Source organism: Mustela nivalis (genome assembly GCF_964662115.1).
Source record: "Mustela nivalis genome assembly, chromosome: 15".
Classification (NCBI taxonomy): Eukaryota; Metazoa; Chordata; class Mammalia; order Carnivora; family Mustelidae; genus Mustela; species Mustela nivalis.
Window position 1 is genome coordinate 5,407,675 of NC_139034.1, and position 26,502 is coordinate 5,434,176.

The 26,502-nt window shown below is 41.8% G+C and overlaps 1 long non-coding RNA gene across 1 annotated transcript in view; it reads left to right on the forward strand.

The window, feature by feature from the left end:
• The window catches only part of LOC309849296, a 37,154-nt gene extending 21,511 nt beyond the window's left edge, over window positions 1-15,643 (forward strand). The window contains exons 3-4 of the long non-coding RNA XR_014303637.1: window positions 10,177-10,398; window positions 14,905-15,643. This is a non-coding gene — a long non-coding RNA (uncharacterized lncRNA). The remainder of the gene's footprint in view (window positions 1-10,176; window positions 10,399-14,904) is intronic.
• The last annotated feature ends 10,859 nt before the right edge of the window (window positions 15,644-26,502 follow it).

Genomic DNA, 26,502 nt, shown 5'->3' on the forward strand with positions numbered 1-26,502 from the left:
TGCTTTATCCTGTAGGCAGCTCTTGGGCAATGCCTGGAAAATAATGTTAATTATTACAGAAGTCTGTAAACACCTTCTCAAGTGTTTCATGACTACAGCATCACCTTTTCTACCTAGGGATAAAAATAAACATTCACTCTCCCTGGGTAACAGTATTGCATTTTGCAATTCAGATTTTATATTTGAGTGCCTTCTTAACAGCTCTGCCAATATGTTCATCTTCTGTGGGTCTTAGGACTCAACTTTGACATTTCTGAGCACCTGTTCCCCCATCTTTTTGCCAGCATTAGCTAAATTATCTACTGACTTTTTAAATGAAGGATGGCCTCAAGATTCAGGGATTTTGGATGTTGTTTCACTTATATTTTTGCAGCATCGAGGCATGCATTTATTGCAAAAAGTATGCAACTACACCTTAATGCTGAGGCCCAGAAGAAGGCAGAGAAGCAACTCACTGATAGGAATGCCCATGCTCTATTCCTTCATGGTCCTTTGTGCCATTATGGCTAGAAGAAGGGCTGGAGGTAAGGAGACAAACATTTGAGGGATGGCCGTCTTGTAAGAATAAATTCCTTCCTACTTAAAAATGGCCTTGCTGCAGCCTCCTCTGACTCTGTTGGCTGACTGACTCCTGCTATGGACAGGGCATGACCTCAGGCATGGCTTTCTATTGTGACCACACTCTAATCCCAGCTCCCACACTGTTATGCCGCACTGGGACATCCAAACACAGCTCCCTCTTCTGCTCTCATCAGCAGGGATTTCTCCCACAGTTGGACCACATCAGGGTCTGCTTAAGAGCCACATGGGATCCATTTTCCACCATCAACTCCCGTTATTGAGGACAGATGTGCATCCTGAAATTTAGGTCCATCCCAACTGCAATGGTCATGGGACACTTGATAAACTCTGCACTTTAGTGGCAGGAAAAAACCAAACAAAACAAAATAAAAGAAAACCCTCACTTTCCAAACTTTTCTGGGCAAGCCTGATCATGGAATCAAAGACCCTGCTTGCCTTTTTCTTTAACATAGAAACTCTTTAATTAAATGTGGATTTGTTTTTCACTCCATAGGAGAAGAGCACAGTTTTATCTTTTATGCATGTTGAAGAACGTGTTTATTGAACAAAGGAAACAGACTGAAATCTCGTTGGATAGGCTCACAGGGTGGTGAAGATGGACATGGAGAAAGACAATATTTCACAGGGAGAATTTTTACAAGAAATCCTAAGAACAAGAAGGTGATAAGAACCTTAGGGGTCTTATCACCCCTAAGCAGGCAGGCAATGGGTTAATTGTGGGTTAGTCTGTGTAGGAAGTGAATGTGCCTTCGGTAGGAAAACCCTCAGGTCTGGTCCTGGTCTGTGGACATGGAGTCAAGGAGGACCCTGGGGAAACCCACTGTCCCCAGGCACCTCATCCTTTTCTCACTAAAATACGGAGGGCTTGGCTGACCTCTATGGTCTCTTTAAGGGTTAAAGGTCAGCATCATTTTCTCGCTGTCTGGGTGGATGCTTTTCTCTGTGTGGAGGCACGCATCACCGTGCACGACCTTCTCACAGCTCTCACGTTGGGGCACTAGGTGTGACTACTTCCACTCTCCTCATTTCTCCCCATCGGGGTGGCCTCTGTCACCTCCTGTCTCAATTCCGGAAAGCAGAGCAGTGTTAGCATATGGTGGACACCCAATTTGTGATAATGGTGGAGAGAGGCAGGATGAGGAAGGAAGAGAAAGGAAACAGAGGAAGGAAGAAGAGAAAAGAGGGAAGGACAGAGGAGAGAAGCAGGAGAAGGATACTTGCTATTCTGTCCTCAAAACTCTCCCCACAGCAAGTGTGGGGACTGCCAGATTCTTTTTTTCTTCCAACTCTTTAGTTCAACCTCCTCCTTCCCGTGTTCCTTGGTATAGAAGACCAGTTTGTTCTAATGTGAGTAATTGTGTTGACGCTTTCAGGAAACATGTTTATTTTAATTGGATTTCCTGAGGATAACACCTGCAATGGAGAATTCAGGGCTATAAGGCAGCCAATTGGAAGAAATGCAGGGTCCCTCAGTCAGGATTGCGTAAGTGATTTCCCACTGCAAATGCTCACAGTGTCCACATTAGGAAAGAGTTTTGGTGTTGCCTGTTTGGGCAGAGACAATATGGACTTACCAAATAGTGCCTGTCCTCTTTTATGGTGAGTTGGGGGAGCCAATGGCTGTGAGCAAAAGGTCTAGGACCCCTTTCAGGTGAAGGCAGTGAAAAACAGAGATGTCTGCCCTACCTCTGGTCCCCTCTTCAGTGGTCTGGAGACAGAGTATTCCACAGAGAGGGGCTTTGGGATGCAGGAGACTGGCTTTGCCTCAGTGACAAATAGGCATTTATTAGGTCAGGCCAGTGAGATTTAGAGATTTGCCTTGTTGGAAGTTAGTATTAATTTCCAAGACTAATACACACATCCTGCTACAAAGCAAACAAAAGAACACCTTCACAGCAAGATTTCTAAAGTTTTGGGTGAAGCATTCCTGCTCAGAAGGTAAATGTAAATTTGCATCTTTCTTCACAGGGAGGACAATATTTCTTCCCCACTGTGAAATGAATATCAAAGTTGAAGAAATCAATCCTTTCTCAATTCATATATTTGTAAAAAAGTAAGATGGTGCAGAGTCTGAAAGTATGATTTCGTATCAAGTTGGAGAAGATTGCTATAATTCCCCTGGGCATAGTCAAGTCGCTTCATTGAGCACATAATGTCTCATACTTAAAAAAAATGCTATGTATGTTCTCATTTCACCTGAATGCTCTTTATACTTGTCTATCTATGGGAGGTTGGGCGGTGAGTGGCATACTAGTAGGATGTGTTGGAGCAAATCTCGATTCTGACAGTTCCAATTCTGAGCTGGGGGACAGGGTAGGAATGGGGAAGGCGCAAGATATCTCATATTACTCTCTTTTGCCCTTAGCTGCTTTCTCCCCATCCCCAGTCTGCTGCTGTTTGCCATGCAGAGATAGAATTGTTCCGTGGACAGAGGTAAAAGGAATTTCTCCTTCAAAATACCATCAGAACTGTTCTGTACTTGGATTTGAGGGCCCAGATACCCAGTAACAAGAGATTTAGGCCCTAACCCTGTTTTTGCTGGTTTGCCTACTGATGCCACCCAGCCAAGCTCTGCACACTCACGTGAGATTATGCAATGCATGACACAAAATATGTGTGGTCCCAAGCAAGTATAGGGCAGCTTCTTCTGAGGACTTTAGCTATATGCAAAGATGTGGGAACAGAGTTAAGGATCTCAACTGGTGGGTAATTCAAAACATTCATGTCATATCAAAGCATATATAGGGAATGTCATGGATTAAAAACACAACATTTATTAGGAGTGTTGAAATTGAAACATTGACTTCAGGGACAAATTATTATGGTTATTTTTGCTTACCATCACGCCCCTTAAATTTCCGTCCCCAGACTTATGGGACTCTATATTCATTGTTCTTTGTTGTTAGGTATACTTTGATGGAAGTATTTGGGAAGCAATGCGTGTCAGAAGGGTCTCAGATGGCCCTGGTTATATTTTCCTCTGGGCAATATTTGTCTCTGTACAGTTTAGAGCTTTTTTTTTTTAATTTAAAAAAATTTTTAGCTTTTTTTTTTTTTTTTTTTAAAGATTTATTTATTTGACAGAGAGAAATCACAAGTAGACAGAGAGGCAGCCAGAGAGAGAGAGAGAGGGAAGCAAGCTCCCCGCTGAGCAGAGAGCTCGATGCGGGACCCGATCCCAGGACCCTGAGATCATGACCTGAGCCGAAGGCAGCGGCTTAATCCACTGAGCCACCCAGGCGCCCAAAAATTTTTAGCTTTTTTAAAAAAAATTTTTAGGGAACATATTACAGCAGTTTATTTATTTATTTTTTGAGTCTATTTTTAATTTATTATTATTTTAATTTTTTATTATGCTATGTTAGTCACCATACAGTATGTCAGTTTTTGATGTAGTGTTCCAAGATTCATTGTACTGTTTAGAGCTTTAAGAAAAACTTAATGTTCAAAATATTCTATAGATTTGCATGTAAGAGCTCTTCAAATATCTACTGAACATTTAAAAATAAGGGATGGTTCTCAGTGATCCTGAGAATTAGAAAATGATCATTGTAATTGGTCAAACAGGTTATAAATCCTGAGGAAAGTTCCATGTCTTTGGAATAAAGACACTATATGTGAATCCATTTTAGCCAGAGATCTGTTGTCGGTAGTGGGTCTTCTGCAAGTAACTTTGGGATGAAAGGCTTTGAAGTCTGGGGCATGTAAAGGAGGGGTCACTGAAGAGCAGTTTGCCTTCCTGGGAAGAAGCCCTTTTCCTGAAACCCCACGAAAGCAGCATCTTTACTGAAGATGTGTGTTTCGTGCTCTGCTATTCCCCTTCTGAGCTGTCTAAGAATCCAAGTGACAGAAGCTGCTTGGCCCACAATGATGGGGGCAGAGTGAGAGAGTGGGCTGCCTCTTGTCATTTCAGGGCACTTACATCTGGCTCTTGGACTGTTGTACAATTTGATTAACGGTGTCTCCTGTTTAGGTAACAATTAACAGTTTACAAAGTAATACACATTAGAATCAGGAGTTTAGGCCTGGAAGGAATATTAGCAATCTCTAATAGGAAAGATATTAAGAATACCAAAGATTCTCATCGCCTTCACTTTGCAGTTGAGGCATGGAGCTCCACAGGAGGGCTGGGGTGACTTGCCTAAGATCACACAGTGGCACAGTATCGTGGGGGCTAGAAGGGGTCTTCCATGCCCAGTCTTTCTGCTCCCCACAGGACATCACAGCACCACAGGCGTAAATGTGTCTTTGCCTCAGGGGTGATGGGCAGAGAGGCAAGCCCATGCCACTGGCTGTCTTGTACCAGCCTTTCCAACAACCCTTTGAGGTAGGATGGACATGTCATGTATGTAGTTAAGAGCATCTTTAAGTGACAGAAAAAGAAACTGAGCCTCAGAAAACATGGGCACCTTGTTTAAGCCACACGTCTGGTGAATGACAAAACTGGGACAGAATACAGTTATTCCAGCCTCAAGATCTTTCTACGCCCATGCTGCCTCAGTGCCCCAAACACCGTCATAGTCCAGGGTGTCCAAAGCCTGCTGAGCACCTTTAGGGCAGCTGGAAGCCTTTCATGCATGTGGAGGAAAATCTAATCACCAACAACTGGATGAAAAATTTTTAAAAAAGAAATAATTATCGGGATCTGTTATTCACACAACAAAAGAGTAATTTCCTAGCGTTGCCTAGGCAAAGATAGTGGATTTTGCAACAGGCTTTGCAGAAGGAAAAGTGCGGATTTTGTCAGTTGTCACCTTTGGCCCACTATCTTGCCACCTGCTGACTTTAAGAAAAATTTGTCTGAAGATGAGGATTAATGTAATGGCTGATTCCATTACTTCTGTACTTTTTGGATGAAATTTGATCATTCTGCTTCACATTCCTTCTCCTCACCTGCTCTGGAAAGCAAATTGAATTCTTTGAAAGAAAATTCAGTGCAACCCAGAACACATACAGAACCAGCCTCTACCCCTCCTTTTAAAAACTGAGGGGCTCCTCTTAGCCACAAATGCTTCTCTTCTGCTTTGTTTACATTGCACAGTTTATTCCATTAAGGTCCAATTTCAGGGGCTCAGGGAAACCCAGATGGCTCGAGCCTGGCTGCTCTGAAGAATATATGCACCCGCAAGGAAACAATTTCTTAGACTAACTTCCTCAAGGATTCTCTTTAGCATTCACTGGAAACTCTGCTCATGGAGAGCTCACCAACCTTTAAATGAGCTGGATGTTCTTTTTTGACCCAGCCCATCCAAGCTAGGCGTCTGGGTGCTAATCTTGCTTCCCAGCCCGTGTGGGCTCTGGGAAAGCCTGGGAAGGTCATCCCTGCTGCAGGGCCTCTTCCCGCCTCTTCTCCCTACCACGTTGTTCCCCCTGCTCAGGCTGCAGCTGCTTGGGAACTCAACAAATAAAACAGCATCCAATGGGCTGCATCCCACCCTCCCCACCACCATTTTTTCATAGGGTTTTTTAATATGTATACAACACATAATCAATACTCTTTGCCTTTGAAACATCTAGTTACAGGATTTTGAAATACAAGAGATTCATATGTTTCATTTCACAGTTGGGTAAACTGAGGCTCAGGGAGGTTAAGTGACAGGTCTCAGCACCCCAAATCAGCAAATACTAGAGCAGAGCAGGAATCCCACCCTGGGGATTCAGTCCAGAACAACCGTGAGCTGCAGTGGTTTTTTTTTTTTTTTTTTTTTTTTTTATGAAATAAAAGAAATTTACGTGAATTTTTAAAAAATGAAACAAAAGAAATTTACATGCCCCCGCCCCCTGGCCTGCACTCTTAGCTGTGGTGTAGCTACATGCACAGGGCTCATGGCTTCAAGCCCTCCTTCCTTGAAGGGCAGACTCAATCTTCTCTGCTGACCCTGAGCTACTGGAATACTTCCCTTTTTGAATCTCTTATAGTCTGTGTCATACACTGAATGATTCTTGTGCTGTTCATGGCTATTGGTTTCCTCCTCCCAGTGAACTCAAAAGAATGACAGGGAAGGGATCTTGTCATGTGTTTCTGTCTTCAGGGTAAAACAAGATGGCGCCTACAATGAATATTGGTCGATTGAGTCATTGATTGACGTGTATACTTTGGCTGCTGTCTCACTGTAAGTCATGAGATTATGTGCTACATTGGTCATGGTGGTTCTGGTGTATTCTGTGATCTGACTGTAGGCAACCCAAGTCTGTCTGTTCATCTTAAGGGGCCCCTTCTGGCTGCCATCTCTCCTGTTGCCCCCGAAGCCCATTGTTCTGAGTCTTTGCAACTACTCACCATCCACCAATCTTGCCATATGTACCTGCTCCTGCTCCTTGCTTCCTTCTCTCTCAGATGCTCTTCTCCTTTACTTCTCCTTCAAAGGTCTGCTCATTGCCACCTCCCCTGGAGGTAAAATCATTTTTATTTCCTCTGTTCTCATCCATGCTCCTAGCCCCGGGCTTCCCTCTGAGTCTAAAACTTGCCTCCTTGCGTCGTGGTTATTCGTTTGTGAGTCTTTCTCCCCTGCCAAGTCTGGGTGCTCCCAGAGGCCCAAGACCTGTCTTAAGCATCTTTGCACCTACCCTGCCCTGGGCCCTGGCACAGTGCTTGGAGCTGCAGTGCCCGGAAATCGGTTTTGAATGAGCGGGTAATTTAACTTGCTGTGTGAGATGCGCCAGCAGGAAGAGTGTCCACAGAGCGGATGTGGGAGGAGCCGATGACTGGACCTTGGCACGTGCTGAGCTCTCACTGTGGACCAAGGAACCACCATGAGGGTTGTGGGAGGTTTCCTGACACCACAAGACCCAGGCCCCATCCTCAGGGAACTTGTCATCTATTGGGACAAATAAGTCCAGAGGTGAGTTTACTGCAATGAAACTTAAACTATAAGAATCTCATCTCCCCACACCATTTCGAAGGGCCTGCTTCCACTGAACTTGAAATTGTGTGTTTTCTTCCTTAAAGAGAGCTCATAAAAATGCAGGACTTTCACTGGCATGAGTAGGGTCTGCTCTTAGACTACGGATGTTCCTGGGGTCTACCCGTGGGAGGAGTGACAGCATCCCTTTCTAGGGCCTGCACCAGGAGGGAGAGTTCACATGGGGCTCTTCCTGAGGGCTGGTAGATCCTTCAGGAGATGAGACAGTGGGTCCTGCCAGCTCCCAATTCCCTCTTTCACAGTTAAACCAAGGAACCTTTTAGGAAAAAGTATAGAATTGATACTTCGTGGTATCTGCCTCAAAAAAGAAATAAATTCTGCACAGCATGTTTTAATTGTGTTACATATTTTTCAAAGTTCCTTTGTGTTTGTCATGCTGTTAGGTCCTTCTACGGGCCCTGGAATGTAGGTTGAGGAAAGTGTCATGTCTATTAGTAGACAAAGAAACTGAGTCCAAGGTCACTCATGTTGGGTCCCAGAGCAACCCGTGTCAGAGTTGAGGTAGAACTTGAGTCTCTTGATTAACCTACATTTTGTTTCCTGCATGAGCTTCAGAGAGGAAAAACATCACAAGTCATGTGTGGAGAGGGGGGTACTTTTTTCCTCCAAAAGGGTTGTGAACATGGGAGCTGGCCTCCCAAGTTTGGGAGATGTGATCAAAGAGGAAGGGGCCAAGACAGGAAACACACTATGTGTCATGTGTGTATGTTGAGGTGTGATGTGTGTGCGTGTTCATGTGTGGTTAATTGTGTGTGTGGCTTGTGTTTGTGGGCATGCCTGTGTGGTACATGATTTGTATGTGTGTGTTTTGCAGTGTATGTATGGGGTTTGTGGGGTGGGTGTGTACATACATGTATGGTGTGTGATGTGTGTGTGTGTGTATTTTGTGGTGTCTTTGTGCATATATGTGTGCAGGTTTTGGGAGTGTGCTCCACCTTGAAAGATGTATTTAGGCAAGAAGATTGTAGATGAGCTGACATACCATGAGATGGAAATTTGGGGGAAGAGGGAACCAAAGGAATTTAAGGACGGCAGGGATTTGATTCTTTGTCAGGTTTCGTGGATTATTCTGAATTTAGGATTGAAAGAGGCAGCTGGAGTTTAGATATTTTTAGTAATTACCACCTTTTTAATACTTTGGTTCCCAATTTAGTGTCCCCTCCCTAGAGAAATGAAAACATGTCATCCTGCTTTCATGCCAATTTTGCTGTGTGAAACAAAAGAGGTCATGGCCGTCCTTTCCAAGGGCTGGGGTGACTAAACCTGAGGCTTATTAGAAATTCCTGCCTGCATTTTCCTAGCAAATACAAAGTGCTTCAGAAACATTTTTGAATACATCTTCCTAATCTATTCAACAATACTCAGTATCTGTAAGACCTAAGGAGAAGGGCTCACAGTGGTAGTGCTGGATTTGTCTAGCTCTGGACTACACTTCCCTTACATAGGGAACATGTCGAGGCTGAAGATAGTATCAAGGCTTGTGTCCATGAAACACAAATACCAGCACCTCCTTTCTTAGGGCCATCTTACGTGGCAGATGCCGTATCGCAATGATTTCTTCAATTAGTAGTTGTTTTTTTAAAAAAAGATAATAAGTTCATAGCAGCAATGGCCACAATCACCAAACTGTGGAAAGAGCCAAGATGCCCTTCAACAGATGAATGGATAAAGAAGATATGGTTCATATACACAATGGAATATTACTCAGCCATCAGAAAGGATGAATACCCACTTTTGCATCAACATGGATGGGAATGGAGGAGATTATACTAAGTGAAATAAGTTAAACCGAGAAAGTCAATTATCATATGGTTTCACTTACTTGCGGAGCATGAGGAATAACATGGAGGACATTAGGAGAAGGAAAGAAAAAGTGAATTGGGGGAAAATGGAGGAGGAGACAAAGCATGAGAGACTGTGGATTCTGAGAAACAGAGTTTTGGAGGCGAGGGGGATGGGGGGTGGGGTGAGCCTGGTGGTGGGTATTAAGGAGGGCACGTATTGCATGGAGCACTGGGTGTGGTGCATAAACTGAATCTTGGAACACTGAAAAAATAAAATTAAATTAACAAAAAAGACAATGAAATCCCAGAAGATATCCTACACTGCTGATGTATCTTGACAAAGATATCGGGCTGCAAATCAAGCAAGTCATGCACGTTTCCTGAGTGGGATTAAAATTGGGGTCCCCAGTGAGCTTTCTGATCATGGTGCCTGGTTTGTAGCCATTAGCCTAGTGCATTCTTTTAGTGTCAAGTGTCTGCTTTAATTTATAGCTGGGTGACACGTACATCTTCATAAATAGACGCATATCTTTGAATTGCAATGCCAGATAAAGCTTAGCAGTCTAGTTGAGGGTCAACACAGCCAGAGACCGAGCTGCAGGAGAAGAGGGAAAGAGGTGGCCTGGCCATTCTGGGTCCCAGGGGAAGGGGACACAGTGCCATTTTTAGGCCAGGGTGTGGGTGGGGGTGGGACCAGAGGCCTGGAGCCACGGAAGGTGAGTGTGGAGACAGTGGTTGCAATCGGATGGATTAGGGAAGATGAAAAAAGGCGAAAGATGAGAGGTAGGGGATTAACAGACAAGAAGTGTCAACTCCCTAAGAGAAGCTTTGGGTTTTATGGAATGTGCTCCGTGTAAAAAATAACTGCATTTTGATGTCTCTTCCAGGCTTTTCATAGCCAGACAGCTGCAGAGGCAGAGAAAAATGCAGAGGCCCAAATGGGAGGCGTGTATTCAGAAGCCCGACCTGCGGGAAAGGTCCCAGGCGGCGACCCGAGCACGGAGCTTTCCCTTACATTATGCACAACCTGGATATTTGGACCTGCTGCTCAGTGGATCCTGTCCTTCTGTGAAGGTGTCATTATACACTTAAAAAAATGCACTTGCATGGTAAGATCCAACCTCTTCTGTTAAACAGGTAGTTAGACAATGCAGTGCCTCTTGATAGTTAAGTGTGGCTAAACGTGTGCAATGCCTCCACACACATGTGCGTGCACACACACATGTTCTGAGATGGTTTAACTTGAGAGTTCAGCTCTATCCTTGGGTACTGTTAAAGTATTTAATACGAGGCAGAGCCCATTTACGAACAAAAGGACTGTCACTTTGATGCCTATGCACGGAAAGAAAGATGTGCTTGTTGGCCACCAAATAGCTCCGTTTCCGTACAGTTAATCTTAGGAGCTTCTGTTCATGCTCAATTCTGATTTCCACTTTGCAGAGACTTGCCTCTGCTGTTTGGACAGGTGAGAGCATCAAACACACAATTCTGTTAAAATTATAGCTTGTTTGTGTGAGGCAGAAGCATTTTAGCATGTTATCAGTTACTCCTACTGTCTATTTTGACGGCTATTTATTTATGGAATATTGGCATATTTTTATCTGCAAGTCTTCTCAGTTGTTTTTGGAAGAGAGATTTGGAGAAACATGAATGGTGGGCGCAGCCATGGACAGCCGATTCTAAATTAAATGATCTTGCCATTTTATTTTTAAAAAAGAGAAATTAGCACGAGTTCATTTAATGTCTTGCAAGGTCCAAGCCAGAAATAATTCCATAATCCTAAAGGACTGCTCCTCTTTAAGACTAAAAACATCTCTTTAAATACATGTGCCTTTATCTTAGCATTTTGCATTCTTTTATATTTCTCTGGGCATTGGATTTTGGGCTCTGTTTAGTGCACATCCCTTTCTTCTAAATTCTCCTTAAAACTAATCTCTTTTGGGGAGTCTTTCCAGAACGTTGTGTCTCAGCATTCATACTTTTTATTGTGTGTACAGAGGGAATTTGTTTTTCTCACTTGGTTCTGCATGGCATGGGGGCTGGATAAAAGTGGGCGTGTCTTTTATCCAAAATATAAAAAAAAGTTTTTCAGAACACCCGATTAAAACCAACCACAATGCTGAGAGGACTGCTTGGGACAAGAAATCATTTGCATGTCAAGGTTCTTTCATTCTTTATAATAACCTGCTGCTAGAAATACTGCAGCTCCTGGATGAGCCCGACCTAAAACTGATATCCAGCAGTGAAATTTGAATTTCGATATATTTTGTATAATGAGACCCACTTAAAGTCCTTTGAGCCTAAAATCTCATGAAAACCATTTCTGTAAGATCCTTTCCATATTTCCTGTTTCTAGGGATGTAATTAGATTTATGTATGACTTAAGAGGCTGTTGTAGCTTTGGTTATAGTTACAAAGAGGGTGGACTCCGGTCAGAACTGTAACATTGCCAAGTGCCTTATTGGCGCCCTTTTCCCAGGTACCCATTTGATTTCCCTGGGACCCCATTTCAGGGTCCACTGGGCCAGATACTGACCTTGGCTGAGGCCCCACTTTATCCTGTGATTCCCATCCCCTTCTTATCTGTTTGTTTGTATGATCATTCATTCATTCATTCTTTCATATAACAAATACTCATTGAGAACCAGGTTCTACTCTGCTCGAAATTTAGAAGAGGACAGAATTGCCACGGTTAAGACTTCATCTGTGCATAAGTTACAGAAGTAATTAATTCCTACCACAGCAGGTTAGGAAAGTGGGGAGGGGTGTCTGAGGAGAGCGAGGAGTAGGAGCAGGGTGTGAAGGGCAGGTGCAAGAGGCAGGAACCCTCTAACAGGGAGTCTCCAGGGGAGGCAAGGAATCTGCTCTTCTAGAATCCAGCAGGAAACTGGTGTGCTGGAGCAGGAAGGGCAGGTGGGTGCGTACAATGGTTCTTTACAACTTTGAAGATATCATAGAAATTGTACTTGACTAGTTTGCTTTGCATTTAGGCTACCATTTAAAAATATTTAATTTATTGATTGCTAATAATCCTAGGTAGTGTAAACCTCTTGGAAATATACTTAATATTTAGAAAAGTGCATTTCATTGTTAGTAATCAAAATTGCGACTCTCCAAAAATTTTCAACATTTCATATGGGATTTGTCAACTATAAATTGATTTCTTTTGAATTCATGTTTATGCCATTTCCTATTTCATCAAAGTTTGAGAATTTTCACAGTTCTCTTGCCTGTTTTTCAAGTAGCACATCCCCTCTGGTTTGCTAGTTCTAGGACCAGTATCCAAATTCTCTTTATATTGCTTTTGGTTTTGGTTCTCTCTCTAGGTCATTTCTTACTCGTCTCCCCCTTAGCATTCAACAGGTTAGCCCCCTCATTGTGCTCTGTGACTTGGCCTGCTTTTACATCTCTTCTCTAAAATTGTTTTCATTATGAATTTTCTTATTTCATTATGTATAGTTCTTAAAAACTTCCACTATACTCCAGAATTTGCATGGATATACATTTCAAGTAAATCTGTTTATCCTTTCTTATCAATGTCTGCTAACTTGTCCTTAGCACATTTTTATTCAAGGCCTAGTCTATGCCTAACATGATGGGCTTTGGGAATATACAGATTAAATAAAATCTATAGCTTATTAATGCAGAGTCTAAATAATGGAACTTTATCTGTAGTCTCCTGTTCCTTTTAGGCAGCATTTTACTTAAATAAATGTTGTTTATTATACTATAGAAATGGATGACACACTCTTTATTTTTCTATAATGATCTGTTGTGGGATGTGATACTAGCTTTTTGTTTTCCTTCCAATGACAGGTAAGGCTTCATCAAGCTTTGGCATAAAATTATGTTTCTACTAACTGACTCTTTTTTTTTTTTTAGATTTATTTATTTTTCTTAGTTGGGGAGGGGCAGAAAGAGAGGGAGAGAGAGTGTCTTAAACAGACTCTGAGCTGAGCTCAGAACCCCACCCTGAGGTCATGACCTGGGCCTGATGCTTACCTGACTGTGCCACCCAGGTGTCCCTCTACTAATTTACTTTAATGGCAAATATTGGCAGCACTTGAATTTTTATATGTTTGATTTTTGGAAGCTCAAAATTTATATCTTCTTAAAACTTACTAGCTAATTCCTGATTTCTTTTTCCTTCGCTTTCTCAAGAAGAAAAAAAAATTACTACTCACACCTTGATTAGCTCTAAGCTACTTGTGGTTCCTTGAACTATTTAGGTCAAGTGACTTCTAAATGAGACCCATTCATGTTCTTTGCTGAATGTGTAAGTACTGTTTTCCCCCAGCAAATACAATACCCAATAAAGCCAACTTTACTGTTATTACTTGGTGGGTGTTTTCCAAGATGGTCACTGGGATTTCAATGTTTGGCAAACTATGGTATGGTAACTGAAAAATTCTGCTGTTCTGGATAGAATTATGCAGTGCTCAATACATACAAGCTTGATGCTCTACCAAAACTGTAAATTGTAAAACATCGTAATTGTAATTGTTAAACAGCCAAGAAAATGTTACAAATATAGAATTTTAAAATATTATTTGCTTTTCCAATCAAGGTTCAGTTCAAAACACAGAATCCAGTTCAGGTATTTTAAGCAGAAATGACTTTGTTTTAGGGAGCTTAGGTGCCCACACAAGTACTGGGAAGACTAGAGAAGTAGGCACCAGGCTAGAACTCTGGAAATAATGCTTAGAACAAAATCTTTGTCCTAGTCCAGGACAGGGGAGTCTGAAGCTAGGGATGGACACTTGAAAGCAAGATCTGCTCCTTGTCTTACCTGCAACTGCCTCTTAATACCCAGAGGGGAAAAAAAACAAAAGGGATCAATCCCTCCTCTACATTGCTTCTACCTTAAAATCTTAACAACATTTTATATCATCAGGACCTTTAGCTGAAGGGGAGTCTGGGAAATGTAGTCCTTAGCCTCTCAGCTTCTACAGGGCACAGAAGTATTCTGGAAAGGGTTGAGAACGAGTGCTGAGTGCCAGTTCATTATACCCAGCAGAATTACAGAAGGGCAAAATAATGGATATGCAGATGGCTGCCACACAAGGAGAAGGCTTCTTGTAGTTTTTGTTACTGGAATCTTCTATCATCAGAGCAGTCAACCCTCCCCATATTTGTCATACTTGAATAATGACTGTCAAGAAAATTTTAGTAAGGTTTAGGTCTATTCAAAAAGGAAAGGGAAAGTGAAACATGAAGGTAACCTGAGGAGTATTAATGAAGTCACTTTCATGCTAATATGCCCCAACCTCAACCCCCACTGCAGGCTGATGTAGGGGCAGCAAGCAGGGATCCAGCAGCATCTTCAATTAACACAAAATTCAAGTGGTACAAGGTCTCCTGGGAGCTGAAACATTCTGTGAACTGGGAAGCATTTGTAATCTAGGTACTTAGAAATATTGTCATGTTAAGTTTTCTTATAACCAGAGTCAACAAACACATCTTAGGCCCCAACCACGTGGAGCACCTTGTGTGGTGGGGTTTGGAGGTGATGCCAAAGCATAACAGGGCATCTTTGGATGAGGCAGAGAAACTCTGGCTAAGTTAGGTGAAAATTGTCCCTACTGCCTATTGCTTATGGGGTGACATTTCTTCAGGTCTTGAAGGATGCCCAGGATATCATCAGGAGAAGGTGTTGACTCTAGGCAGAGGCACCAGGATGGGTAGAGTTGCAGGGACCTTTTTGATTCAAAAAACTTAACACCCAGAAAAACAAAGAATCTGATTAAAATGGGCCGAAGACATGAACAGACATTTCTCCCAAGAAGACATACAGATGGCCAACAGGCACATGAAAAGATGCTCAACATTTTTCAACAAGAAACAAGTATTGATGAGGATGTGGAGAAAAAGGAACCCTGGTGCACTGTTGGTGAGAATACAAACTGGTGCAGCCACTCTGGAAAACAGCATGGAGATTCTGCAAAAAGTTAAAAATAGAGCTACCCTATGACCCACAATTGCACTATCGGGTATCTACCCCCAAAATACAAAAACAGTAATTCAAGGGGATACACACACCCCTGTATTTATTGCAGCATTATTTACAATAGTTAAATTATGGAAGCAGCCCAAGTGTCCCTCGATAGATAAATGGATAAAGAAGATGTTATATCTATCTATCAGTCTGTCATCTATGATAGAATATTACTCAGTTTTAAAAAATGAAATCTTGTCATTTGCTAGGACAGGGATGGAGCTAGAGAGTATAATGCTTAGTGAAATAAGTCAGCCAGAGAAAGACAAATACCATATGATTTCACTCGTGTGTAGAACTTAAGAAACAAAACAAAAGAACAAAGGGAAAAAGAGACAAACTGAAAAGCAGTCTCTTAACTATAGAGAACAAACTGATGGTTACAAGGGGAAGGCCGAGGGGTGGGGGGAATTGGGAGAGCACTTACTGTGATGAGCAATGAGTATGTATAGGGTTGTCAAATCACTATAGTGTACACTTGAAAATAATATAACACTGTATGTTAACTATACTGGAATTAAAATAAAAAAACTTAATAAAAAACAAAAAAACCCCAAATACTGTAATTTTCTTCTTGCTGTTTTGGCACTGGATAGCGAATGGCTGAGATTTATCATTCACCATAACAATTTTTGGGTACAATTTTATAAGGAAATTCTTGCTTTGGTTTCTAACAAGACCCTGTGGCCTCAAGAATCTGAAAAGATTTTGTGATTTAGTTTTATTTTCATAGAAAGACCAAAAAAACCTCTGGAACACAAATTGATTCTGTATTTTAGGTTTGCTGTATAGCTTCTGACAACCACAGATCTCTCAAGCTCTCAAGCTTATGTTAACTGAAATGAGCAAGAATTCCTTCAAATTCAGAGAAGCCCGTGAATGCTGCAGCGAGTTCCCAGAATTCTGTTTACCTACAACTAGCCAAATGCCTCTTTTTAGTCCTCCGAGTTGGAACTAGGAGTCACCTATAATTTTATGTTTCTTGAAAGTTTTCCTGAGAAGTCATTTTTAAGTATCTCATTTTTTAAATTCTGTATCATATTTTTATTGCCTTTATATTTTCAGTGAACCATGCCTATAAATAGTTTAGCCAACTGGAATGGATTCTTTATCCAAAAGGGCTTTACTGTCTGATGAAAATTGTATTTTCTCAGGGAAAGAAGGAGAAGATGAGGTTTTTTTGTTTGTTTGTTTGTTTGTTTGTTTTCCTCCTGGGTACTTCCTCAGAGCTTTGATTCTGCAGTCTGAACCAACATTTGGGCATGAAATTTTTTGAGGGTTTTTTTTCTTTAAGGCTTTAGTTCCCTTTACCCACATGACTTCTTTCATCCCCTCTCATATAATTATTCTATTTGTTGGAACCAAGACATGCTGAAACATTACAGGGAATGCTTCTCTCTCATGTAGACTGGAAGTGGGATATAATAGTCACCTAAAATACAGTGTGCTGGTACATTCTAAGTCTAGAATTTATGAATCTGGGAACTGGGAAGTGGTATTCGAAGGAACATCGAAGGAAGTGGTATCAAAGGAATAAGTTGGCAATCTGGTTTTATTTTTTTCCCACTAGGAAAAGTAACATGATTATTTAGTATGTAATTTCTTTTGTCTCTCATTGGATTTGAAGCTGCCCTTAGCCCCTACGTGACCACAGGGGGTTTCCTTAACCCTCTGCACCCCTGGCTTCTGAAAGTGGGGATAATATTAGCAGCTAGCTCTCAGGGGTTACTAAGAGGATTACATGAAATTAAATTATATTCATAGAACTTTACAAGACTCTTCACAGCTCCCGGCACAGCGAGGGCACTAAATTAATGTTATTATTGCAATTAATGCTGTTAATGACTTTCGGTCAAGCTTGGGCCTATGGCCACTGCTTGTTTTTTATCTGCTAAATTTAAATAAATGCTGTGCAGCTTGTTGAGTAACTGTTATTCATTGTTTAATGGAGCCATGTACTGGCTCAGGACTGTGCTGTTTCTCTCAAGTGCTGCCCATGGCCACTGGGAGATTTATCTGGTAGAGGGTGGAGATAAAATCTGAAGGCGGTTGTAATAAAATGATGAGCTACAGTATTACGTGAGATGGTCTCTTTATATGCACTGCTGAAATAAATTTTTATGAAAAGAACATGAGTCAGTAGGGATGAGGACGCCCCTCTAGCAAGAGCAGACAGGGACCTGTCCTCTGGGTAAGAGTTGCCAAGGTGCTCCCACTCCCTCCTCGGTGCTCCCACTCCCTCCTAGACGCTCCCACTCTCTCCTAGGTGTTCCCACTCCCCTAGGTGCTCCCACTCCCTCCTAGATGCTCCCACTTCCCCCCAGATGCTCCCACCCCCTCCTAGGTGCTCCCTTCATTTCAAGAGGCCCTCTGAGTCTCGTTTCTTTTACTGGCCAAACAAGGTTGATGCCTAGGCTTGCCATGGTTTGATAAGCTCTTTCGCAAAAGTTTTTTTTTTTTTGTTTGTTTGTTTTTGGTAGTTATCGAGTATTTAGTAGTTAATGAAATTAAGTAGACTGGTGCAATAGGTGGTGTACAGTTTTTCCTCAAGAGATGATGGCCAAAAGAGACCAAGGGTGCTCCGGAAGTCGTGATGAGAAAAGTAGGGACCTGTGTCCTTAAAAAAAAATCCTAAATTAGTAATTAGTGGTAATTAGTAATAAATTGAACTAAGTGACTGATGGCATTTGGTTTATCCCAAGGATACAGAACATAGATCTCTTTAAGCAGGTGGTTTTATTTTTCTTAGTTTCTGACTCTTGTACTTGCTGTATGATCTTAGGTTACTTAACCTCTCTAAGCAATGTGTGCAAAGCACACTTTCAGAAATGCAAAAATACTACCTGTAATACATTATGTACACAGTGATGTTCTTGGGTAGAAATTTATGATGCTGTTATCATTCTTTTCCCCAAGGATCAAGCCTGAGATCTGGTTTACGGAGCTCCTGTGGTATGATTTACATAAACAATGGGTTCCGTCATTTTTATTCCTGAGTCTCACAGTGTGTAGTTGTCACTCACTTCATTCTGCTCCACTGCTGCCAAACTGGACCTTATCTTTGACCAACTGCTTTGAAAATGTACACGGCAGGTCAGGAGAAATTGTGGCGGGGTCAGCACAGATGCTTCTTGGGTCCTGGAGACACAGTCTGCAGAGCCCACTCTTCAGGGGGTGAAGGAACAGCTTTATCTTAGGAGATAAAGGTGGACCCAGAAAGGTGTTCCTTACTGGTCCCTGAGTGTCCTGTGGGGATGAATGGGCCTCCACAGGAAGCTGAGATTCTCAGGAGCTCAACCTGAGCTTGCAATGTGGGTTTGACCCTCTTTATTGGTTTTTAGCTTTAGAACTTGTCCTACTAGTTAGAACAGTCACTCTCCTGGTGGCATCAGCTCAATTACACGGTTGTCAGTAGCTGGCAAATTCCAAAGCCATCTTTGGGGAGTGCTGCTGGGTTAGTCAGGTGTCTGTGTAGAGTTTGAAGTGGTTGGAACAGGGATTGCTTCAACCCCCACCCCAATAAAACACCCCTATCTATACAGTCACGAGAATTCAGAGTGGAAACTTTTTAGCAAGCTAACCCAGTGGCTGTATTTCAGACTTGGCACAGGAATTTTTTGGTGAGTTCTATTTCCTGCCTTGATTCTGGAGACTCTGATTGGCTGGGGGCAGTGCAGACAGCAGCATGAGAAACATCATTTCAATCCTGCCATGAGAAGCTAGCTATATTCATTGACCATATGGCTTACGGACACATCCCAATTTTACTATATAGTTATTTATCTCTTGATGAATTCTAACTATGCATAGTAGAAAGAAAGGCATTTTCTCTGATAAGCTGTTCCTGGTTCAGCAGGTCTAGTGTGGGGCCTGCCTCTGGGTATTTATTATTTCTAAGCTCCTGGTGATCCTGGGCAGGCTTTGGAATAATGTGACTTAGAGAATTTTAAATAGTGAACTTCTCAAGTAAACTCTGCCATTCCTTACTCATCAGCTGTGCCAGTCATGATTCGGGGCCTTCAGAAGACCCAAAGTTCTTGGCAGGAGAAATCCTCCCCAGGCTGAGATGAACCACCTTGATCTGGTTCCTGTGTAATAACCCCAACCCTGCTTATTTGGTCTCTGAGTAGTGATGGTGGGTGTTGTGTGGGGACGGGCCTCAGAGGTCCCAAGATGAATGGAAAACAGGAGGAGGGGTGTGCCTGGGTGGCTCAGTGGGTTAACTGTCTGCCTTTGGCTCGGGTCCTGATCCGGGGTCCTGGGATCAAACCCCAAGTCAGGCTCCCTGCTCATCTGGGAGTCTGCATCTCTCTCTGCCCCTCTACCCCGACTCATACTTTCTTTCTCTCACTCTTTTCTATCGCAAAAAATTAAAATCTTTATTAAAAAAAATAGAAAGCAGGAGGAGGGAAGGACTTCTGTGCATTGTGATTTTCTTATTTAAAGCAAAATTCTGCACCTTATGTGGTCCAATCTCACACTTTGAGTACACCATGTATAACAGTGGACACTAAAGGACTCCCAGCCCTGCCTGGCTCGGTCCCATGAAGGCCAGAAGAGACCGGGATACAGGCCCCAGGCTGCCTAATGCCTCATGCTAGTGAACACTGTGGCCAGCAGCAACTTCTTCCATTACAAAGGAAGGTGACTATTGAGGGGACAGCCAAGGTCTTAGATGAGCAAAATGATACTGTGGGTTGAAAAGGAATCCTGACCCTGCTGAGCCCTGGGCGTATGGTCTGCTATTCCATGACACGGTTTTGAACTGGAAAGCAGTTTTGCGGGTTGCGATCAATGGGTAGGACGATGCCTTCCTATTGCTCAGAGGAATATGATCACATAAGTGGTATAAAGTCAGCAGACGGGGGGTAGATGAATACTGACAGGAGGAAAAGGAGAAGCACTGAGGTTGGCTGAAAAGTCAAGCCCTTTGAAGTGATATATTATTAAAAAAAAACCCACAACATTTCTCTGACCACATGATTTTTCACAGGAAGAATGTATAAGTTTTTTTTTTAATAGAGTTTTTATTAAGAAAGTTATCTTTAAGATAAAAAGGTCAGCTCTAGGTGGAAATGGTAACTTACAATTACCACCAATTTTTTTTTAGCCAATGAATTGTGAAAATATCATCCCTAGGTCAAAATAAATGTTTAAAATATACAGTCCATTTCCCAAGCCTCTCTTCACAGATTTCTTTTCCATCCCTGCTTCCCTCCCTACCCGCTATGGAACCTCCATATCCTCCCCTCAGCCCAGGCTTCCTTTTTGTTGCTTTCTCCATCTGACCCTCTGCAGGGCATCTTTTAGCCACCAACTCGTATGTTCCCCAACTTGGACGATTTCTCCTCCTCCCTCTAGATAAAATTGATTGCTCAAATTATCAGTGCTCTAACCTCCAGCACATTTTTCACACCTCTGTTATGAGAGATTTTCATGACACATGGTCATTTATTCTGTAAATGTCTACCTGCCTTACCATGCTGGGCAATCTAAGAGAGCCGAAGGTGTATTGTGCGTCTCTGTGTTGCTAGGCTCCGGCAAGGTGTCCTAAGCAGAGAAGGAACTGAGAATGTGTGCCATTCAGTGAATGAGGGGATTCGTGTGGGATAACACTGTCTGCAGAAAACTGGGAACCAAATCGCTTTCCTTATTATCTGGTAAGACAGACACATGGCACATTTTGATAGTAAAGCATGAGGAATCAAAGGAAGTCCTCAAAATAACTCCTCCCTTGGAAAGACATAGGCATCTTACACTTACAGGGTACCTAGTAAATACCAACGGCTCACAATGCATATTGTACACAAAATCCTTAAAATATGCATTGTAAGCATTGTTAGCTACAGGTGGATGAGAAGACGGGCACCTAAAGAGAGCGGGGATTTGCCAGGTGTCACCCCGCAGCCCTGGGCCAGGGTGAGACTCCTCTTCTGGTCCCTGGTCCTGAGCTCAGCTGGCAAGCCCATTGCAGGGCTTCTGGGGTAGAGCACAGACTTCAGAAAACCAGAGAGCATTTGGTGCAGAGCCCCAGACTTCTCTGGGTCTAGCTTTACTTCTTCAGGAAATTCAGTGATCTGAATATGCGTTGCAGACGAGCCCACCCGTGGCTGTCAAGGCAGTTGTGTGGGTGGGAGCATGTGGGAACTGGCTGCGCCTGCGTACTGTCTTTCTCCTTGCCTGTCTACTGAATGGCGTGCAAAATTCTCGAGGACTTCAGGTGCCGTAGAGCATGTCTGCGTGAGGCTTCCATCCGTCATTGTCAACCCCAGAACTCACATCAGTTTTGCTGTTTCTAACATAAACTGTGACTATTGCTGGGGCTTGAGGGTTTGTAACGAGCAATAAAATACAAGTGGACGTTCCATTTACTTAAAGCTTTTACATGTCAGCACCTAACTAAATAAAAAAGAGGAGGAAAAATAAACTGACAATGATTAATATCAGTAATGATTTGTTTTGCTTATTTTCCAGAGTAGTAACTTGATCCTCTCTGTTTAAAATTGGCAGAGAAGTGATAGGAGGAAGCGCTAAGGCAATTTAGCTTCTGTCCTTCCTTGTTCCTTTACCACTATTGGAGAAAACTTGGTTTTTCTGTGGAGTTAGATGTGTTATGTATTCATTTTCGTTCAGCAAGAAACATGGAAATGAAGTTCTGAGTGTGCTAATAAAGATAAACTTGTCTAATTTAACAGTGATTATTTATATAAACTGGCACACTATTAACGCAGTGGTGGGTGAGATGCTGATTTCCTAGCATCTGTGGGTACAAACCGTGAAGTCATTCATTGAAGTCATTGAAGCTCGCTTAATGTTGGCAACTTTTGCTCTCGGTATGAGCAAATACAGATGATAACTGATATGGAGGCTGGCAAGAACTTTGAGAACTGGTTGAAACATTTATCCCTTGCTTTTAGTTGAGATACTAGGGAAATCAACCTGCCTCACTATGTTCCTTGTTAAGATATTTGGTATTATTGGGCTCTCCTTAGCATCTCAGCATGCTAATCAGTACATTGTTTCCTTTCTTCTCAGACTACATCTGAGGGCGAAGGGTTTCAGGCATTATTCTTCCTTTTTGAGTGTTCTCTGGTTTGAGACTTGGGCTATCGTACTGCATTTTGCAACTGGCCCCGAAACTCCAGAATGTCCTTATGAAACCAGGTCCAGATACCGCCAGTTAAATAGTGTCAAAATGTCCAAGTGCAGCTTTGAATTGCAGATTTAGGCTGTAAAGGAATTAGCAGTCAAGGTGTAAAAAGAGGCCGAGTGAGTGTTTCAAAATGGCGCTCACTCACACATTACATCACTGGCACTGGCCTTCAAAGAGGAACTTGGTGTCTGAGCCTTTGTGTGAAATTTCCGTTACTGCAGAGAGTGCCTGAGTGTGTTCTGTCATCATAAGGAATAGTGGCTGGTTAATTGCTTCTGAAGGCTGGCTTGAAATGAGACATGGTGATGATGGTGAGAATGAGAACCAGACTCCCCTGGGACAAACACAGCCAGGGTGCTCAGTATTAGGCCCTGCAAGGCTGTCACAGTTTGAGTCTGCCGTATGCAGAGGAAACTATAAGATCTTCTTATCTTCTTCTTTACCTATTGTTGGCTCATTAAAACTGCCGAATAAAAAAAGATTGTTGACAAATAACATCTTAATTTTAAAATGTTGGTTATGCTCTAGAGTAGATATCTGTAACCTTTGGCCCACGGGGCCCACCACCTGGTTTTGCAAAGAAAGTTGTATTAGAACGTAGCCAAGCTTAGTCATTTACGTCTTGCCTGTGGCTGCTCCTCCTGCCACAGCAGAGAGTAGTGGCTGTGACAGAGATGATAGGGCTCACAGAGACTACTTCTGCTGGCCCAGTTCAAGAGAAAAGTCATGTGGGCCATGCATGTAATCTAGGCTAATGACCACATTAAAAGAAGAAATAAAAATGAGTAAAATTAATTTTCATAATTTTTTAATAAACATATTCATAATATTTTTTATTTAACACAATATATCTAACTACTGTCATTTTGGTAAGTAACAGTATATGAATTAATGATGAGATATTTACATTCATTTTCTCATATGGAAACCGAAATCCAGTGCTTATGTTACTCTTGGAGCCCATCTCTATTTGCAGGAGTCACATTTCAGAGGATTAACATCCATCTAACCCCAGAGCACAGTTCTACAGAACAGTGTTAGTACCTTGATCTTTCTTTCACCGCCCAGAAGATTCAGTGGGCTAGTACCCCACCGGTTCCCTCCCCCTTCTCAGTAATTGTCATCTCAACTCTGGGAAGACAGGAACTTCTTCGAAGTGAACCAGATAATTCTAGTTTTATGTGGCTCTGGAATAGTGAGATCAAAGAGTCCTAAAAGCAGAATAACTGAAGGGCTTTCATATTGTAGCATCTGCTTAAGATCTTTAAACGAAGACCCTGAGACTGCTGAGAGGTGGTTCACTTCACCGGATCTTTTATCTAAAAGGCCAGCTCACTTTTTTCCCTAATCAATTCCTATTTATTGGGTTCTACAATTTCTGCTTTGTTTCTGTGGTAGCCCAAATGCTGTGCAAAAAAGCTAAGCTGCAAACCCCAAAACTGGATAGAGAATCCAGCTAAGTCTTTGATGTCTGTTGAAGAAGCCTCAAGGGACACATTTGGTCAGACCCATAACTTCTCTTGCTCCTGTGTTAAGTCAGACCACACTTTTGGCCGAATTGCTGCGATGCTTCCATCCAGATGCATAGGAAGGAGAGAAAAGACATTTATTTTTGCAGACACGTTTATGTTTTTTAAATTACTGTTTAAAGTGAGAAGGATTCATTATATTATCTGGCTAAAAATATGTATAAAATTAATATGAAACTCAAGATTGTTTCAGTAAACAAGAAACAATAACCAAAACCATACAAAGATTTCTTTTTCATCAGAGCAATAAGGTGGAGAGAGAGAATGAGAATTCATTTAAAAATGGTAGGGTATTTTCCTAATGTCCTTCGTGTACATTTGAAAGCCATTAAGGGTGTGGACAAGATTTCTTGTTTGTGAGTTACAGTTATGTGTTCTCTGGGTTGCAAGCTTCAGTGTTCCATTAGTCACCAACAGTCTAGAAGAGCAAAGTTGTTGCAATTTAATACTCATAATTTAATATTTAAGAGCTGAGGGCTGAAATGAAGAACTAATGAAATACCAGTCTATGGGGTATTAAGTCTTTCTGTGGAGTTTTTATATATTTCATTCTGATTCCACATAGATAGTTCATTAGGTGCATTGATGAAATGGGTCAAATTGGATTGAAGGGAATTCTGAAGGAGGTGAAGTTGAGGGAGGGGTGGTTAGGGGATACAATGGAACTAGAAGCTTTGATTCTTGTCTACCTGGGAGGTCTTGATGGATTTGTTTAGACTGGGAAGGTAGACAGGAGTCATCTTATTGTAAAGGAGCAGAGGACCCAAGTTTAATGTGAGTCTCAATGAAGTAATATGATAGTTCATTTCTGAGTCTTCCTTCTTTCCACTGTAAAATAAGATCACTTGTATACATTCTACTTACCCTACAGAAGTGCTGTGAAAACTAACAAAGTTAATATGATAATACATTGTAAGTTAAAAGGCCCAGAGTTAGAAAGGTATCATAGTAACTTTCAAGAATGAATATCTGTCCAGCTCATTAAAGGTTGATGGGCTTTTGTCTTTTATCCACACTTGGGTCCAAGTTGTTTTGTAAAATATATCCCTCAAAAGTGACCCAAGTGGCATGAAAGTGGGTAGTTTTCCCAGTGGGTTATGATCTAACTTTTATGGATTTCTTCTATTAGTAAAGAGAAAAAGATATAACAATAGATAACCAATTTTATTAAAGAAGGGTCAAGGAGGCATAAGTTAAATAATTTTATTTTTAATTTTTTCAACTTTGAGCTGCTTGGATTGTCCCAGAAAAAACAGGTCTCATCATTTCAAGATGATGGCTTCAGAGAAAGTGCCTAATGCCATTAATCCTAGAGCATTGCAATCTGGGCTGGTGTGAAAAATTTGTGTGTTTTGTTATGAAGACTAAAGATCTTATATAACCCTTCTAGTGCACTTAGTTAGCTTTGGAAGACCTAGGCAATATGTATTTAGTGTGAAGTCTAGCTACCTATTGAACAAAGAAGAAAAGAAAATGTGGAAGTGATTGTTTGGAAAGTGCAGAAAAGATCTATTTTCTTGCCAGAATTATATCTGAAAGTGGAAAAAAAAAACAATGTTTAGGTTTTGTGGAGCAGGGAGACCTTTAGCTTGGAGATGTCTGATTTTTAAACATTTGTTCTGTTGGGCTTCACAGTCTCCTGATGTTGGAAGGATCTTAGCAATAAAATATTTTAACAAGTCCTGCTATTTAGTCATGAAATAGTAGAGGTAGCATACAGCATTCATTTATATGAATGAATATATATATTGAATTGAATATGAGGATTGAATATGAGGAAACCACTTCCCCAAGGAAGGTTGTTAGAGATGGTGGCTGTGGTGACCATAAAGACATACCATGAGGCTCTCAGGTTGTCGGAGAAAACATAAACATGTATTTGCTGGAAGGTGGGATGATCTCTCAGTTCCTTTTAACACCTGCATTTTTTTTAAAGATTTTATTTATTTATTTGACAGAGAGAAATCACAAGTAGATGGAGAGGCAGGCAGAGAGAGAGAGAGGGAAGCAGGCTCCCTGCTGAGCAGAGAGCCCGATGCGGGACTCGATCCCAGGACCCTGAGATCATGACCTGAGCCGAAGGCAGCGGCTTAACCCACTGAGCCACCCAGGTGCCCTAACACCTGCATTTTAAGATGCTTAATGAAATGGAAGACACTCCCTTAGTTGCATTTATTGCATATGGCGTCCTGTCTCCCTTTCTTCTTTTTCCTCCCTCTCTTTCACCCTTTCTCCTTCCACTTACTCTCTTCAGGGTGGGGTAGGAGTCACTATGCTTCAGATATACCTACTCATGTCCCTCATAACATTCTCCTCATGAGTGTCTATTTTTATCCATGAAGAGCACCTTCTAGACTTTGAGGCATATTTTACCCTTTAGAGACACTTTGATTTCTTTTTATTCTTTGCAGATCGTTTCCCTAAATATTCTCCTTTTGGTTCCCTTTTCCTAGCTCCTGGTATTCTGACATACTCAGCCTTTATAATATTTCAAACTTTCACTACTGGCTCCCTTTGCCCTTGGAAGACTTTCAGC